At 42.4% G+C, this 19,641-nt stretch overlaps 1 protein-coding gene across 12 annotated transcripts in view; it reads left to right on the forward strand.

Moving 5' to 3' along the window:
• Positions 1 to 19,641, forward strand: part of COL13A1 (collagen type XIII alpha 1 chain) — a 646,904-nt gene that overhangs the window by 244,663 nt on the left and 382,600 nt on the right. The gene's annotated exons all lie outside the window — the stretch shown is intronic.

The raw sequence follows: 19,641 nt of genomic DNA on the forward strand, positions 1-19,641 counted from the left end.
GGAACTTTGTCAAAAGCTTTCTGAAAATCTAGATACACTACACCAACCGACTCACCTTTTTTTTTTATCTTTATTCATTTTTAAAACTCACAATAAGTGTAACATAAAATGCAATCATTTTATATTTTAACATCATTTAATATATCATCAAATTCTAACTCTCATCAAATATCCCCCCTCTCATATATCCAATAATTATTCTTAAGCAAAAGAAATAATAAAATATTCCCACCCACCCTGGGTGGGAATATGCAGTAATTTCAATCTTTACAGTATCTTGTTAATGGCTCCCAAATAACATGAAATTTCTTAAAATTCCCTTGCTGCATGGCAATTACCCTTTCCATTTTGAATAGACTCGCCTTTATCCATATATTTATTCACACCTTCAAAGAAGTCAAGCAAATTGGTGAACCCATGCTGACTCTGTCTCATTAAATCATGTTTGTCTACATGTTCCATAATTATATTTTTTATAATTGTTTCCACCATTTTGCCCAGTACTGAAGTCAGGCATACTGGTCTGTAATTTCCCCGATCTTCCCTGGAACCCTTTTTAAAAATTGGCGTAATATTGGTCACCCTCCAATTTTCAGGTACTACAGACGATTTTAGCAACAGGTTACAGATCACTAACAGCAGGTCAGCAATTTCATGTTTGAGTTATTTTAGTACCCTGGGATGTATATCATCTGGTCCAGGTGATTTATCACTTTTCCTATGCTCCTGTCCCATGCAGAGCCAAGATCAAAAAATGGTTGCTGTGAGTTCCCGTGATAATCTTGCGAGACTGCAGGAACTCACGGCAAACTATGTGGTTCCTAAGTCAAAAACAAGCATCTCTCTCAAAACATGTCTATACCACACTCACATTTAGGTGGACGCTTTGGACAAGACACCTAAATTTTAGAGAATCACATTTACCGTTAGATGCCTGTCAGTTAAATCCACTTAACATCAATTACGAGGTGTTATGTATCAGCATTGATTAAGACTACTAATCGATTAAGTTAGGTGCCTTCCTTGGCTAGACATGCTGATGTAGGCGAGTAACTACAGGCAACTTCATAGAGTTTGCCCCTAAATGTAATGTTTCAATAGTATTCTTCAAGAATACTCCACACCAAACCAGGTGCTCCTGAATGAGTGTTGGCTCCCACCCCCCTCTCCCCCCAATCTTAGTTTCAAAGCTGCTTTATCTCTTTTTAAAATGTTAGCGCCAGCAGACTGGTTCCATCCCAGTTAAGGTGGAGTCCATCTTTTCAGAATAGGCTCCCCCTTTCTCAGAATATTGCTCAGTGCCTACAAATCTAAATCCCTCATCCCTGCACCATCATCTCAGCCACACATTGAGACTTCGGAGCTCTGCCTGCCTCTTGGGTCCTGACTATGGAATGGGGAGCATTTTCAAAAATGCTATCTTGGAGGATCTGGATTTCAGCTTTCTATCTAGGAGCCTAAATTTGGCTTCTAGAACCTCTCTTCCCCCATTTTTCTATGCAATTGGTACCTACGTGTATCAAGACAGCTGGTTCCTCCACAGCACTATCTAAAATCCTATAGGTGATGAGTCGAATTTCAATGTGAACAACACTGGATGTGGGATGGAAAGGAGATGAAAGAGGTTTCAGCCACTGGCTCCTAAGTTGTGGGGTTGGCGCCTAGATTCAATGAAAATGTATCGAGGCCTGCAAAAGAACAAGCATTCATATAACATAGACATGATTTTGATGATGCCAGTATAATAAAAATGAAATGTCATAATAGGCAGCTGGGGGATGAAGAGTAAGTGCAGTTGAGATATCTAGACATACATGATGGGTAGCAGAAAGACTTTGGGATAAATAAAAGAATGGCTAAATTGATAGGAAATTTTATATATACAATTCACATAAAATATCACTACTATATTGGTGTGATTGTTTATCATCTCTAAATCCATACACAGGACCGCTGAAAAGTTGTCAGCCTAGCCAACAAGAGAATGGAATGATATGGAGTTATGAAACTTACAAGTTATTCCACACTTTTCTTAACACTTTTCATTTAAATGATATGAAATGAAATGAAAAATGTCAAGTGTGGAATAACTTGTAAGTTTCATGGCTCCACATCATTCTCGTCTTGGTTGGGCTGAGAACTTTTCAGCGGACCCTCGTATTGTGATGTCATAATGCCTCATTCCAATGGTGCCCAAGAGCCAGCTTCATTGGTGATGTCACAATGGCTTGGTTTCCCTATACTTCTGCCTATTTGCTAGATTCATTTGCCTCATTGAAATGAAAAGTGTGGAATAACTTGTAAGTTTCGTGGCTCCACATCATTCTCTTCTTGGTTGGGCTGAGAACTTTTCAGCGGACCTCGTATTATGATGTCATAATGCCTCATTCCAACGGTGCCCAAGAGCCAGCTTCATTGGTGATGTCACAATGGCTTGGTTTCCCTATACTTCTGCCTATTTGCTAGATTCATTTGCCTCATTGAAATGAAAAGTGTGGAATAACTTGTAAGTTTCGTGGCTCCACATCATTCTCTTCTTGGTTGGGCTGAGAACTTTTCAGCGGCCCCGCGTATTGTCTCCTCCGTGCTCAAGATGCAAATATGACTAATATCTGCCGTGTTCTGTCTGAATTTCCAGTGTTCCTTTTACCGTTCAGTGAGTTTCTTTTCCTTTGATAGAAATGTGGCGTTAATCTTTATAGATAGGCTGTTACAGAGGTTTTGTATTGTGCTGCAGCGAACTATACTGTCTGTTAGGGCTGTGGTGCTAGTAAATATTTCAGCGGGTTGTCACGAAGATATAAAAATTTAGCATGAAGAATTATCAGACAAGCTCTGCAGGTCATAGTGATTAAGAAATATGAATTCCCATCTCGCATGGCTACATAAAGCCCTTCATACATTATAACTGTTCTTTCTAGGGCCAGTTTTTTTGCAGGGTGGAAGTCAATGATTTGTCTTCCACAAGACAGCTCAAAGGAAATTGAAAATTAAAAGGCTAGTTTCAGTAATTGAAGGTCTATTTCCTATGTGAATAACTGAGTCCCCTTCTTGCTTGGAACAGACTTTCAGAGTTGGTACGTCAAGCTCTGTCTCTGGCCGTATTCAAATCTAGGCTAAAAGCGCACCTTTATGAGGCTGTTTTTAATTCTTAACTCCTTTTTTTAATTTTTAACTCCTGCTGAATACCCATGTCTGTTTTATCATTTCCACTCTAACTAATTCCCTAAGCCCTTATTTATCCTGTTTCTCTCAGATTACCGTATTTTCACGCATATAACGCGCGTGTTATACACGATTTTACGTGCGTGTTATCCCCTTTTTTTTTTTACATAGTTGCCCCCCGACGTCCGATTCCCCCCCCCCCCACAGGACCGCTCGCACCCGCACCCCGAAGGACCGCTCGCACCCCCACAGCCTCCCCACCCCCCCATCATGTAGAAGTTTCCTACCGTCGTCCTGCTGCTTCCTCTGTCGGCGGTCCTGCCCCTTCTCTTAGCCCTGCGTCTACGCTGCTTCCTCTTCCGGCGGTCCCGCCCTTTCGAAGAGGAAGCAGCGTAGACGCAGGGCTAAGAGAAGGGGCAGGACCGCCGGCAGAGGAAGCAGCAGGATGACGGTAGGAAACTTCTACATGATGGGGGGGTGGGGAGGCTGTGGAGGTGCGAGCGGTCCTTCGGGGTGGGGGTGCGGGTGCGTGTTCCAGCGCAAACGGTCCTTCGGGGTGCGGGTGCGAGCAGTCCTGCGGGGGGGGGGGGGGAATCGGACATCGGGGGGGGCATCAGGCTTTCAGGGTGGGGACAGGACTTCAAGGGGGAGAGGAGAGTCGGGGCGGGCTAAAGGAGAGTGGGCTGGCCATAGGAGAGTCGGGGCGGGCTAAAGGAGAGTCGGGGCAGGTGAAAGGAGAGTCGGGCAGCGACGGGAGAGTCGGGGCAGCATGCGCGGTATACAGGTGTGCGCGGTATATAAAAATTTATTTACATAAATTACAGTTCCCCGCATGCTATACCCGTGTGCGCGGTATATGAGTGAAAATACGGTATAAGCTCTGTTGAGCAGGGACTATATATTTAGCGCTCCTTTTACTAAGCTGCATTAGGGCATTAACGCACGGAATAGCGCGCGCTGAATTGCCGCGCATGCTAGACTTTAAAGCCAGCATTGATCTGGCATTAGTTCTAGCCGCGTAGCGCATGGTGTAGCACGCGGTAATATCCTGCATGCGCTAAAAACACTAGCGCACCTTAGTAAAAAGAGCCCTTAATGTAGAGCACTGTGTACATCTAGCAGTGCTAAAAAAAGATTATAATAATAACTTTAATAACTTTATTCTTCTATACCGCCACAGTCAAATGACTTCTAGGTGGTTCACATCGAAGAAGGCTGGACAATCAGCGAATTACAGAATGCAAGAAGTGAGGGTACAACTTATTACATAAGAAATAGATAAAAAGGAAAATATGAATCTTAAGTGTGTAGTATAGATCTCATGTATGCAATCCGAGGAATAAAGTTGGGCAATCTGCGAATTTTAGGATAGAGCTGGACAATAAGGCGAATTGCAGGATGAAGTGAATTACAGAGTAAAGCGAGTTACAGAATAAGGCGGATTTCAGAATAAAGCAAATTACTGGATAAGCGAATTACAGAATAAAACTGGACAGTCAACGAATTGCAGGATGCAAGTAGTGAGGGTACAACTTATTAACAAGAAGTAGTTGAAAGGGAAAATGAATCTTAAGTATGTATTTTAGGACTCATGGATGCAACCAAGGGATAATAGTAATAGTAGTAGTAGCAGCAGCATATAGCCATTTGCAAAAAATTACCGCGTAAGCACTTACCATCACCTACTTTGTAAGCAGTAAGGATTCCTTCATTATTCATGTGCTAACAAGTTTCAAGTTTAATTAATTTTAATATACCGACCATCGATGTGCACCTGGACATTTTACAATGCTAAAAATGAAAGGTTAAAATAAATTTTTGTAGGGGGGAGGAAATGTGAACATTAAATAGACAAATTACAAATACGAACATGAGCTTGAGGGGAAAGGGGTAGGGGAAAGTTAATAATTACATCATTAAAAACAAATTAATTAAAGGGAAAGGGGGAGGATAAAACACCAGGAATGGGGTTCGCTTCTTAAAAGCGGTTCGCATTTATTTTACAGACTGTTGGTAAGGAAATATTTAGACGCTATGGTATGTGGTTGACCCTGGGGGTATGAGCCGCCTGGGCCAATCAGGCCCTAAGACCAGCCATTCAATGCATGGCTGGCCTGCCGGACAGACGGGCTTGGCACCCGTCCGTCCGGCCAATGATTTAAAGGTACGGTGGGGATTGGAGGTGGGGGGATCGAGGGGTCATTGGAGGAAGGGGGGTGCATGGAGGGCAGGAGGGCCTGGGATCCCTCCTGCCCGTATCTTAGTGGGGGTGGAGGGTAGGGGGTGTTGCCGGGCCAGGAGGGCATGGGCTCCCTCCTGGCCCCATCGTAATTGGAGGGGGGGAGGGAGTCGCCGGAGCAAGAGAGCTTGGGCTCCCTCTTGCCCCGATCTTCATCAGGGGTTCGCGGAGTCACCGGGGCAAGAGGGCTTGGGCTCCCTCTTACCCCGATCTATTCGTGGGTTGGGGAGTCACCGGGCCAAGAGGTCTTGGGCTCCCTCTTGCCCCGATCTTAGTCAGGGGTTTGGGGTGCCGCATGGCAGGAGGGCTTAGGCTCTCTCCTGCCCGGATCATTGTAGAGGGGGGGTGGATTCTGTTGTTTTTGATAGACACCGTTTACAGAATCCAGCTTTTAGGCGAAGGACTAGCTCCTCCTTCGCCTAAAAGCCCTTGTTTTGGGCATTTGGGACTTAGCCTTTTTTGGGGTTCATTATATGTAGTAAGTGTGGACGTAGTGGTGGTCTGGGCGTTTAAACAGTTGAACGTAGAGGCAGGCCATATTTTTTTTTAAAAACCTTCTTTTGAGCAACTAAAACATCAATTCTCTCTAACTGACAACCAACATTTCAATGGATACAATTAATTCATTGCTTGTCCACATTTCTGCGTAAGACACAATTGTCATCAGCAGCTCCAAGTGTGCTGGCAAAAGTGTTGAAATTTCATGGGAATGCTGGCTGTGCATCAAAATGGTACAAATGGTTACAATCAGAACAATTTCAACATCCTAAAGGCACAGAACACATGTGGGAATTTGACTTACATACTTCACAGGACACCCTTATATGGACACAAGTGTGGCTTTCGTTGTTGCACATCCCTTGCTCATCCCTGGAGAAGCGAAGACTTAGAGGAGACATGATAGAAACCTTCAAGATCCTGAAGGGCATAGAAAAAGTAGACAGGGACAGATTTTTCAAATTAAGGGGCGCCACAAGTACAAGGGGGCACTCGGAGAAATTGAAAGGGGACAGGTTTAGAACAAACGCTAGGAAGTTCTTTTTCACTCAGAGGGTGGTGGATACGTGGAACGCGCTTCCAGAGGCTGTTGTAGACAAGAAAACATTAAATGGTTTCAAAGAAGGTTTGGATAGATTCCTAGAAGAAAAAGGGATTGAGGGGTATAGATAGGTATAGACCATTGCTCAGGAAATGGGCCTGATGGGCCGCCACGGGAGCGGACCGCTGAGCAGGATGGACCTAGGGTCTGCCTCAGCGGAGGCAACTTCTTATGTTCTTATGTTCTTATGTTCATTGAGACAATCAATATACTTTGTCCTTCATAGGGCAATCTGGACTCCGCATAAAGTAGCTCACTTTAAATCTTCAGAATCTGGAGCTTGCTGGTCGTGCAATGCAGAAAGAGGAACTTTTTTACATCAATTGTACCACTGTACAGTGATATGTCCCTTTTGGCACTCCGTATGGAAATTTATCCAAAAATTGTTTGATGTCATTGAACCTCTTACTCCTGCTATCGTTATCCTTGGTAGCAACTGCTTGCTAACATCTCTTTCGGATGGAAAATCCAAACTGTTTAACTTATTAATGCAACTAGCAATAAAACTAGTCTTGCAATACTGGAAGAATACCTCTGTGGTGTCTTACAATATGTGGTGGAATATAATTTGCACTACAGCTAGATATGAGAGGGCTGCAGCTCTCAAGAATAGATCTCTTGCCTCCTTTACCCGCATCTGGAAGCCTTTGTTGGACATTTCATTTCCACCCTACAGTTCTTGAATAGGGTTGTTCTATCATAAGTCCTACTTTGTCAATTAGTAGGTTTTTCTACTTTCTTTCCTTTATTTGATCATTGACATGCCATTTTCAATTGTTACTGTACTGTCCCTATTATAGTACTTGCACTTCCATTCTCCCTTTGTTCACTGTTTCCTTGATGTACTTAGTAATCGTTCATTGATTCTTTTACATTTTGAACCTTACTTAAAACAATTAAAATTATTGACCTTAAAAAAAAAACCCCTCCTTTTGGACGTTTTTATTGATAATGGACATTTTCCCTGCTTCTACTTTCAACATTTAAGGCCTTAGGCCAAAAGGGGACTTAGACGTGTTTTTTTTTAATTTTTTTATTATGCCCCTCTAAGGATATACAGTCCTGGGCTTGGAGATTTAATCTCTACTGCTGTAGCTCTGGAGAATTCCTCCCATATACAGTAAATTCAGATCCTGTATTTTCAGGCCGTGCAGGTTTCCAGTTTACATTGCTGACTTTTGGCAGACTGGGTGGGAGGATGGAGGAAGACATGACCGTATCCCCTCCCCCCCCAACTCCTTTTACAAAGCCACACTAGCGGCTGCAATGTGTCAAAGGCCCCAAAGCCCTTTAATTCCCCTTGGGCGTCGGGGCAGTTACCACAGCAGCCTGTGCTAAATGGCTTTGTAAAAGAGGCCCAAAATAAATATGACAAATATATGTAGTTTTAGTTTTAATAAACAGAACAATATCACTTGTCACTTATTACTCAATAAGGGCTGATTTACTAACTTTTTCTCCCTCTATAAATATAAAACGAGAAGAAAACTCTTTAGTAAATCAGATCCAGTCAATTCTAAAATCAATCATTTTCATAATTGAATAGGGGAGGGGGATGTTATTTTATAATATGTGGATTAATTGTAAGTTTTCAAGTGTATTTGAAAGTTTAATTAATAATTGTATATATTGTACTTGATTTATGATTTGGAAATGAATAAAGATTAAAAAAAAAAAATTCATACGTAATATTATTCTTAATTACTTGTTTCATGATTTGAATTGTGCATACCAGATGTCATAGTGCTGCTCAGAGACACCTAGAGAGTAATTGTATAACAGGGTACCTAGACTGTGAAATTTCACACGTCTTGATTTGTATTAAAAAATAAAAAAAGACATCTGTATCCCTAGGCAATTTTATAAGTGGCTCTTTGTATGTATAAATGATATTTTACACATATAAATATCTTGCAAAATTAATGGTCCCTACTATCTCTTTCAGCCTCCAGGGCACCATTTCTCAAAAACGTGACTCCTTCAACCTCTCGCCAACTGTAAAAATAAATAAATAAAATAAAAGTAGCTTTTATTCTTTCCAACCCAATAGAAATTGAAAATTATTATGCAAACAGAGTCAAGAAATGTATGTCTGGGGGCAAAATAACTCTTGGAAATTTTAATGAAATAGTAAGAAACTTGGCATGGGGGAAAACCAATGAAAAGAATATCAAGTTTCAATATTAGTTAGATTGTTCTGGGACTTCCAGAGGAAAAAAACCCTCCTGTCTTAAAAACAGGCCAGTGTATTTCAGTCAGAGAAGGAGTTGCAGCTTCTGTAACATGGAAACTTACATACAGTGAAAAATAGCACTTGAGGAGTTTTTCAGAGTAGGACAGCAGTAAGAGTAGTCTTTGGAAATGGGACAGTTTTTGGGTTGGTGAAGCAGTTGAAGGTAGAGGCCAACCATGTGTTTTCAGAGGAAGCCTAAAATTTGTCCCCCTCCCTCTACTTCCCCCAAATAGGAGTTGCCCTTCCTTCTGGGCCCCTCCCCCAAGTGCTTCCCTCCAACCCCTAGGCTGGCGAGCCTAGTTTTCACTTCCTGGTGCTCTAGAGCAATGATCCCCAACCCTGTCCTGGAGGACCATCAGTCCTGTCAGGTTTTTGGGATAACCCTAATGAATATGCATGAGAAAGATTTGCATATAACGGAGGTGACTGGCATGCAAACCTGCCCAATGCATATTCATTAGGGCTATCCCAAAAACCCGACTGGCCTAGTGGTCCTCCAGGACAGGGTTGGGGACCACTGCTCTAGAGGTGTACTTGGAGCAGCAGCGCTCCCCAATTAATCCTGCCTGTTCCAGCTCAGCTCTCAAAATGGCTGCTGTGGCTGAGGCATTGCTTCTGTCCTGACTAAACCATTAAACCAACAGAAACTGTAAGGTCATCCTGGGGGGAGAAGAGGGCTATTCTTTTTATTCTATTTTTTTGTACTTCAATTGCAAGTTATACAGTATTGATCTTGCACGATAGTTTATATGATAAATAGAATGCTCCAATAAATGTTTTTGATACAAACTTTTAGCAGGAATTTAAGTCTGTAAATTGGGATAAGCTCCTTACCAATGAGCTTCTCTGTGGAGATATGATGTTTGCTGTCACTCCAACGGCCTCTTTTACAAAGCCGCGTGGCAACAGCCCCGAAGCCCTTTAAATCTCTATGGGCTTCGGGGCCATTAGCGCAGCGCAGCCGCTACCACGGCTTTGTAAAAGAGGCCACAAGTGTGGCACAGTGCCAGCCACTGTAAAAGCATTCTGGCTTTTAGTTTCATGAAAAGGATTGTGGATTTGGTATAACCAAAGCAGTTTATATTTATTATATACAAGTTTGCATTTGTTATATGCAGGCTATTTTGCTTGGAGGTGAAATACGGTCTTTCATTATTTAAATTATTATATTCTGGCCTGAATACTGTGGATTTAGCAAGAGGAATGCAAACTGCAAGCTCTGACAATCCCCAGTGACCCTCACTGGTTCACGTTCACACCACCAAACTTGAGTTTTTTGGTTTTAGCTTTGGCTAAACCCAGGTGATGAGTTTTGGCTGCAATTTCAAATTTAGCTTAAAGCTTTCAGATGGTTTTGGTGGCAGTTTCAGTTTTGACTGAAACTGAAAAAAGCCATTTTAGTTTGCCTCTAGTCAAGGGGATTAGTTTTGAGGGTTATTTACTCTCCTAATTCCTCAAAACTAGACTATGCAACTGTGTGACCCCATCAAAATGACCCCAACCCCCAAAACTACCCATACCTGCAACTGTCTCACAACCCTGCAAACTAACCCCCTACATCTACCCCAGTATCCTGTGAACTACCGGTACTTCCAGCAGCAAAACAAACACTACAACTGCCTTATCATCTGGCAAACTGTCCCAGCCTAAAAAAAACCTATCCTGTCGTATCTCCTGCAAACATCTCAACCTCCCAAAAACTATTCCACCTAGCAACTGGCTCACCACAAATTGTTTCATTCCCAAATCCACCCCTTTTTTCTGCAAATTAAGAACATAAGAATAGCCTCACTGGGTCAGACCAATGGTCCATTAAGCCCAGTAGCCCGTTCCAACGGTGGCCAATCCAGCTCACCAGTACCTGGCCAAAACCCAAGGTGTAGCAATATTCCATGCTACCAATACAGGGCAAGCAGTGGCTTCCCCTGTTTCTTTCTCAATAACAGACTATGGGCTTTTCCTCCAGGAACTTGTCCAAACCTTTCTTAACACCAGCTACGCTATCTGCACTTACCACATCCTCTGGCAATGCGTTCCAGAGTTTAACAATTCTCTGAGTGAAAAACATTTTTCTCCAATTGGTTTTAAAAGTAACTTTGAGTGTCCCCCTAGTCTTTGTGATTTTTGACGGAGTGAAAAAAATTGATCCACTTGTACCCGTTCTACTCCACTCAGGATTTTGTAGACTTCAATCATATCTCCCCTCAGCCATCTCTTTTCCTAGCTGAAGAGCCCTAACTGTTTTAGTCTTTCCTCATACGAGAGAAGTTCCATTCCCCTTTACCATCTTGGTCGCTCTGCTTTGAACCTTTTCTAGCGCCACTATATCTTTCTTGAGATAAGGAAACCAGAATTGAATGCAATACTCCAGATGAGGTCACACCATGTAGCGATACAAGGGCATTATAGCATTCTTAGTCTTGTTAATCATCCCTTTTTTTAATAATTCTTAGCATCCTATTTGCTTTTTTTGGCCACCACCACACATTGTATGGAAGATTTAATCGTATTGTCTATGATGATACCCAGATCCTTTTCTTGGGCGCTAATCCCCAAGGTGGACCCTAGCAGCCAGTAACTGATTCAGGTTATTCTTCCCAATGTGTATCACTTTACATTTGTCCACATTAAATTTCATCTGCCATTTGGACGCCCATCTTCCAATTTCCTATGGTCCACCTGCAATTTTTCACAATCCGCATGCGTTTTAACAACTTTGAACAGTTTAGTGTCATCTGCAAATTTAATCACCTCACTCATCGTTCCAATTTCCAGATCATTTATAAATAAGTTAAATAGCACCGGTCCCAGTACAGACCCCTGTGACACTCCACTATTTACGCTCCTCCATTGAGAAAAATGACCATTTAATCCTACCTTCTGTTTTCTATCTGATAACCAATTCCTAATCCACATCTAAACTTTACCCCTTATCCCATGACACTTTAATTTTCTCAGGAGCCTCTCATGAAGAACTTTATCAAAAGCTTTCTGAAAATCTAGATATACTATATGAACCGGCTCACCTTTATCCACATGTTTATTCACACCTTCAAAGAAGTCAAGCTAATTGGTGAGGCAAGATCTCCCTCGGCTGAACCCATGTTGACTCCATCTCATTAAATCATGTTGGTCTACATGCTCCACAATTTTATTTTTTATAATCGTTTCTACCATTTTGCCCGGCACCGAAGTGAGGCTTACTGGTCTGTAATTTCCCGGATCTCACCTGAAGCCCTTTTAAAAAATTGGCATAACATTGGCCACCCTCCAATCTTCAGGTATTACAGACGATTTTAACAAGAGGTTACAGATCACTAACAGCAGGTCAGCAATTTCATTTTTGAGTTCTTTTAATACCCTGGGATGTATACCATCCGGTCCTGGGGATTTATCACTTTTTAACTTGTCAGTTTGGCTCAGTACATCTTCCAGATTCACCGAGATTTCTTTCAGTTCCTCCAAATCATCACCCTTGAAAACCATTTCCGGTTCAGGTAGATCTCTTACATCTTCTTCTTCCATAAGGACCAATGCAAAGAATTCATTCAGTCTTTCCGCTATAGCCTTATCCTTCCTGAGCACCCCTTTCGCTCCTTGATTATCCAACGGTCCCATAGATTCCCTCACAGGTTTTCTGCTTCTGATGTACCTACAAAAATTGCTATGAGTTTTTACCTCTTTTGCAAGTTTCTCTTCATGTTCTTTCTTAGCTGTCTTTATCAGTTCTTTGCATCTAACTTGCCAGTGCTTGTTTCTTCTTATTGCTCACACCTTCCCAAAACTACCTAGTTATAACTGCCCCATGACCCCACAAATCGTTCTACCCCCAAAGCTACTCCCTTTCAACTGCCCTATGAACCTGCAAACTGTCCCATGCTGAAAAACTACCCCAACCTAAATAAAACTACCCCTGCAATTGTCACACCTAAAATACAGATTCCGCCTACAAAAACCACCTTCCATAACTGTGCCAGCACACACACATGCAAAAGGATTGGAAATAATTCTATGAATCATGCTCTACGTGTATTGCAAGTTATATAAAACTAAACAACATGGGCTACTTCATTTCCACAGAAATATTTTCCTGCAGGAGCATGATAAGAACATAACCAAAATATATGTAGATATATATTAAATGGCATGTCTCAAGAAAAGCTAGTGTTTTATGACAAAACTGGTTGGCACATTACCTTCATTATGGTTTTTTTTTAAATTCCAGAAAATATTGGAAAATGAAAATGTAAAAGCATGAATCTTTTCCAACTTTTCTGTCATTTAAAGCTACATTGATCACATTTCCTCCTTTCTCCCATTCCCCTCCCCCGTAGTGTTTCTAAAGAATTGGATAACATTCATCCTGGATTATTGCAATATCATTTATGTCAGTATTAGAGCAGCTAACCTTAAACAGTTTCAGTCAGCCCATAACACTGTAGTGAAGGTTTTGTCTAATGTTCAACAATTTGAACATGTAATACTTCGTATAGGAAATAATTGGTTTCCTGTTTCTTGCCGCATCCAAATCAGAAATCTATCCCTGGCTCGAAAGACTTTTTATTCTGGTCTCCTATCACATCTTTCTGTACTTCTTATTGGATATGTTCCTGCTGACTCTCTTTGCTCCCTGTGGAGAACTTTCCATTGGTATCCCATGCTCACCTCGACTCAACGAGGTACTCATCTTTCTCTTTACTTGCCCCTCAGCTGAGAAATTCTTTCCCAGTTCTTGTCCAAAAGGAAACATCATTTAGTAAGTTTAAATCACATCTTAAAATATGTATTTACATTGTTTTTCAATTTTGACCATACCATGATACTCTTGTGTTCAAGACTGGTGGGGGAACTGGGCAGATGCACCATTGACCAAGTGACTTGTGTGGTCCTTTTTAGACTGTTATTGTAGTCTTCTTTTCCATCCTGTTTAATGTGGGATTCCTTTCTCTTTTCTATTACTTTTATGACTTTTGAATTTGAACCACCTTGCTGCAGCAGTCAAGAGGTGTTATATCAAATACAGTTAAACATAAATTCAGTGTTTGACACTTCTTTGATTTGATTACTAAACCTCAATGCCTGTTTTGTTTTGTATTCATCTAATATTCTTCGAGGTTAGTAATTGTTAATAATTATTTCTTTCTATCTCATCGGACTTCAGCGGTACCACTAGGACCAAGTTTACAACCACTAAGGGCTCCTTTTACAAAGGCGTGCTAAAATGCCACACGCGCTAGCCGCTACCGCCTCCTTTTAAGCAGGCTGTAATTTTTCGGCTTGCGCTAATCCTGTGCGTGCGCTAAAAACGTTAGCGCACCTTTGTAAAAGGAGCCCTAAGTAATTGGCACCAAGTTTACAGCCATTAAGTAATCGGCATTAACTTCATCAGTCCATTTTCAAATCTTTTTGATAACTCAATCTCTTAGTATAAATTTCATTTGAAACTATGAAATATTAACTTATCTTTTGAATAAATTGGGGTTAATTATTCACTTAGCCAGGGGATAACTGAGATTGAGTTATCAAAGAGATTTGAAAATGGACTGATGAAGTTAATGCCAATTACTTAATGGCTGTAAACTTGACCCTAAGTGGAACCGAGAAGTCCAATGAAATACAGAAGAAAGAATAATTATTACTAGCCTCAAAGAATATTGGATGAATATAGTGTAGTTTTGAGGTTATAATTAGTGCTGCTTGGTGATAGTGTTATATTTTGTATGCATGATTGCAAACTGCTGAGAAAAGGTATTTCCCTGGGTAAGTAGTATATTAAATGCTTTGAAATAAATAAAATACAAATGTATATAGCAGTGGTTCCCAAACTGTGAGTCAAGACTCCAAAAGAGGTCATCTCATCAGTGGATGGGGATCACAGAAACAGGGTTCTGTTCCTTCCTCAGGACCTCCACCATACCTTATGCCTAGTAGTGACAGGCCGCACATGGCCTGTGAATCATTGAACATTTACAGGTCTTCTGCCTCGTCTTCCTCGGTGGGTTTCCTGTTATACTGAAAGCCCACTGACATATAAAACCATGAAAATTCAATTTAAAAAGTACAATGATAAAAAATACTGTGATAAAAATCCAACCATACCCTACACGGTCCGTGTTTCGGCGAACACGCCTTCCTCAGGGATCCAATGGTTTGCAATCTCACATATAAAGAATTGGACTGAAAACAGTCTTGTCTTTAAACATGTGAGCATTTTTTTGCTACTTCAGCTTGTCTGCGGTGTTCTTTGCTCACATGTTTAAAGACAATAAACTGTTTTCAGTCCAATTCTTTATATGTGAGGTTGCAAACCATTGGACCCCTGAGGAAGGCGTGTTCGCCGAAACACGGACCGTGTAGGGTACGGTTGGATTTTTATCACAGTATTTTTTATCATTGTACTTTTTTAATTGAATTGTCATGGTTTTATATGTCAGTGTTTAATAAATTATCTCCAGAACATCTGTATCCACAGTTTTTGTTTTCATCAATGGATTGTTTTCATTGTGGATCATTGGGTCTCCCCATTTTTCTTTGTTGTACTGAAAGCCCATGCAGGTACAGGGAGGTCTGTGAGCGCACACTGATCCCCAGAACCCTGTGTTGACTGCTGCTACTGTTGGTGGGCATGGGAGTGGAGGTCTCCTATTTTGCTTTCATCATCATCTGGAGGTTAACTGTATTTAAGTGTCACAAGGGGATCTTACTTGATAAATGTTTGGGTAGGACTGATATAAGGAAAGTCCACATGGAAAACAATTTAAATACATATATTGTAATATGTGTAACCAATCTGATAGGTTCAGTGGGAATTCTGAATGTCAATATACAGGAGATCTGGTCTGATTCCCAGACTTAACCTCTTCACCTCAGGTTGACCAGGGGTGGAAATAGTATGGCAGCTGAGGGCAGTCACTGGGCTAGATAAATGGGGAAGGGAAAGCACCCCAGTTTCTACTGCAGCCCTAGTAAGTGCAGTTGCAAGCTTGCACACACTTATGGAAAGTGCTGGATTAAACAACAGTATGTAAAATTTGTTGAACGTTGACCTTTTTCATTTGTCTTTATTTTGTTCAGTCAGACTGCGACAGAGTCTTGTGGGGAAGTTTATAGTTTAAAATAAAAGGTGCCAGAAGGCATATTGGAGCATTTCCGTCTTTTATTTCTGATTCTATTATTGCACTTCTTGTTCAAGGGAGGGGTCAGGATGAGGTTAGAACATAATGGCATACATATGACAGAGAGCAGCAGTAGACAGGCTGTTTATAGGCTAAATCCTGTTTCTTAATAGCCACATGTATTTCCATATTTCCTGTCCTGTCAAGAATGATTTAATCTTACCTGGTAAAAACCTCAGATTAGAGGCAGTTCAATCTATCTGTTTCAGACAGTCCCCGAGTTGGATATTATCCTAGTGGAGTGCTGTCTTCACTTAAAAAGGAAATAACAATTATAAATTAAGGACCTGATATTCAGCCTGTGGCATTCAGCAGTTTCTATGCTGGCTGAATTAAGCCCAGTTATTCAATGCCATGCCATGTCGACTTCTGGCATTAATTATCCAGGTAAGTGCGGTCACCCAATAGTTAATCAGGTACCAACTGATATTCAGGCCTGTGCCCGGTTAGCTCAGCAGATAAATTTAGGCAGGGCCAGAGTTAGGGAAAGCAAACAAGGCAATTGCCCTGGACCCCATAGCCCCTTGTAGGCCGGTATGCCTTCCCCTTTCTTTCAGCGCCAGTCCAACATCGCTCTCACCGTCTCGCCGACAAACTGACTGTGACAGTGATTCTAAAGCGCAGCCCCCCTCCTTGCTTTCCTTCAGCTATAGTCCACCCAAGAGGAAACAGGAACTTATGTCATTGGGGGTGGACTGTGGAAAAATGAAAGCATGAAGGGGGCTGCAGGCGATGCTTCAGAATTGCTGTCGCAGTCAGTTTGTCAACGAGGAAGGTGAGGGTAACGTTGGACTAATGCTGAAAGATGGGGAAAGGCATGCAGACCTGAGGAAATCCTCTTCTTCCCCGATAAAGGAAGGTCATCTTGGGTGGGAGGAGGAAGGATACTGCCAGATGAGATGATGGTGGGGTGAGGGAAAGAAAGATAGATGATACATCATGGTGGGGCTTGGGAGGAAAGAGAGATGGGGGACAAGTGATGCTGGTGAGGAGGAGAAACTTGAAAGAGATGAATAGATGGAGGTGGAGGAGAGCGGTGAGAGAAAGCAATGCTGCATACTGCTGACAGAAGGGCAATGTTAGAAGGGAAGAAAGAGAGATGACGAGAGAGACAAAGGAGCAATGAATGGGAAGAAGAAAGAGAGAGGCCATGTTGGATGATAAGAGGTGGGTCAGGCAGGATGGCAATGTTGGGTGGGAATGGAAATGTAAGAGAGAGGTGTAAGAGAGAGGAGATCCTGCATGGCTAGGAGGGGGGGAAGAGGAGATCCTTCAAGGATGGTGCAGGGGTTTAGAGAGGAGATCCTGGATGGTTAGTGGGGGGGAGGGGAGGAGATCATGGGTGGCTGGTGCAGAGGGTGAGAGGAGTTTAAAGAAGTGTTAGACTGGGGGTGGGGGAGGAGATGTGAGGGGAAGAACTTATGGGGCCCAGAAACAGAGGAGATTTAGAGAGATGATGGGCAATGGTCTGTAGGGAGAGAAGAAAAAAGGAGAGAAGTTGGACTCAGGGTGGTGTAGAGGGAGGGAAAAAGAGACATATGAAGGGACCTGACCTGTTCTTGTCCAGATCCAAAGGCCTCTACTTTATCCTCATCCTTCTCGATCTGTCTGCCGCCTTTGATACTGTTGATCATCACCTACTCCTTGATACGTTGTCCTTGTTGGGATTCCAGGGTTCTGCCCTCTCCTGGTTTTCTTCCTATCTCTCCCTTCGCACCTTCAATGTATGCAATGGTGGTTCCTCCTCCATAGCTTTCCCTCTATCAATTGGTGTACCTCAAGGCTCTGTCCTGGGACCACTCTTTTTCTCAATCTACACTTGCTCTCTTGGAGCACTGATCTCCTCCTACAGCCTCCAGTATCATCTCTAATCTGACAATTCCTAGATCTACCACTCTGCACTAAATATCTCTACTGAAACCCAGACCAAAGTTTCAGCCTGCCTGTCCGACATTGCCACTGGGATGTCCTGCCGCCAACTAAAATTGAATATGGCTAAAACAGAGTTGCTCATCTTCCCGCCTAAACCCACCTCTTCACTTCCCTCATTCTCCATCTCTGTGGACAACACTCTCATTCTTCCTGTTTTGTCTGCTCCTATTCTTGGAGTCATCTTTGACTCCTCCCTCTCCTTCACAATATATCTCTAAAACCTGCTGATCTTTCCTCTATATAATATTACCAAAATCCGACCCTTCCTCTCTGATCACACTACCAAAACACTTATACATGCCTTTATCACCTCGTGCTTATTATTCACAATGGCCATTATATCTGTAGCTGACACAGAGCCTGTGGGGTTTTTTCAGTTTCACTTTCAGGGGAAAGGGAGGGCAGCAGCGCAAACTGGGGGATTACGAACGGGTCATGTTTTAATCCCCAAGTGATCAACTGCTCAATTAGAGCAACTTTTATAACTTGGATGTGATTGAAACAGGTCTAGATAAAAATGTCCTTTTTAGACACGGGCATTTCTTCCCATTCGAAAATCCCTGTTGTATGTCCTACTGTTGGACCCTCCCTAGTCCCACCCTCTTTGCTATTTGGACAAACTGCAGTGTGAAACATTCAAATTCTAAATTCCTAAAAATCAAGATTTGGACATTTTCATAGCGGATGGTTATTTCCTAGGCATTTTAAGACACCCATCTGCTTTGATAATGAGCAACCACAGTGTTGTAGTTTTATCAGTATAAACTCAGAGTGTGAATTCAGACATGTTGCTTGAAGAACTTTGTGATTTTGATGTAAATATTCAGTGGGTTACTACTACTATTAATTATTTTTATAGCGCTACCAGATGGAAGCAACACTGCACAGAGTCACAAAGAATAAGAAAACAGTCCCTGCTCAAAAGAGCTTACAATCTAAACAGGCAAGACAGACAAACAGGATGCCATGGAAACAGTTAAGGAGAATAGTTAATCAGCAGGCTGGCAGAGGAATAGGGTTAAGGATTGAAGGCTATATCAGAAAGGTGGGCTAATTAAATGTTATGGTCTTGACAGTTTTCAAACTTAGCTTAAGCAACTGGGCATCAGCAGGGGATTTGAAAAAGTAGGTCTGAGGGTACTAGAAGAGGGTAAGAGGGCTTTGGGGGTGGGGGTAGGATATGTGCAGGGAAGAGGTAGGAAGGCTGCAGGGGATGTCATGGGAGCAGTGGCATAGTGAGGGTGGTTTGCACCCGGAGCGGTGACCCTGGCATGGCTGTGCTGTGCGCACCCACTCTCACTTGCCTCTTGGGCACCCCTACTTTTCCCCACTGTTTAAGCGCCCTCCTGCCTCCCACATACCTCTTGAAATGTTTACCGGTGCAAGCAGCATCTTCCACCCACTGCTCGTGCCGGCCTCGGCTCCCTTCTAATGTCATGTCCTGGTCCTGTGACCAGGAAGTCACGTCAGAAGGGAGCCAAGGCTGGCGCAAGCAGCAAGTGGAAGATGCTGATTACGCTGGCGAGCATTTAAAGAGGTACGTGGTGGGGTGGAGAGGAGGAGAGGCATAGGCGTCCCCTGCGAAGATGACACTTGGACGGTCCACCCCCCACCCCCACCCCACTTGCTATGCCACTGCATGGTAAGTCTTTAGGAGGGAGAATATTTGAGTGGGGCATCAGGAGGTAGGATATGTAATTGAGAGGTGTCTGTTGGGGGGCATCAGAACTATAAGCAACAGCTAATGTTTGGCTCCATCCAGTTGACCCAGTTTGGCCACTGTGGGAAGTAGGATGTT

Source organism: Geotrypetes seraphini, chromosome 4, assembly GCF_902459505.1.
Source record: "Geotrypetes seraphini chromosome 4, aGeoSer1.1, whole genome shotgun sequence".
Taxonomy (NCBI): domain Eukaryota; kingdom Metazoa; phylum Chordata; class Amphibia; order Gymnophiona; family Dermophiidae; genus Geotrypetes; species Geotrypetes seraphini.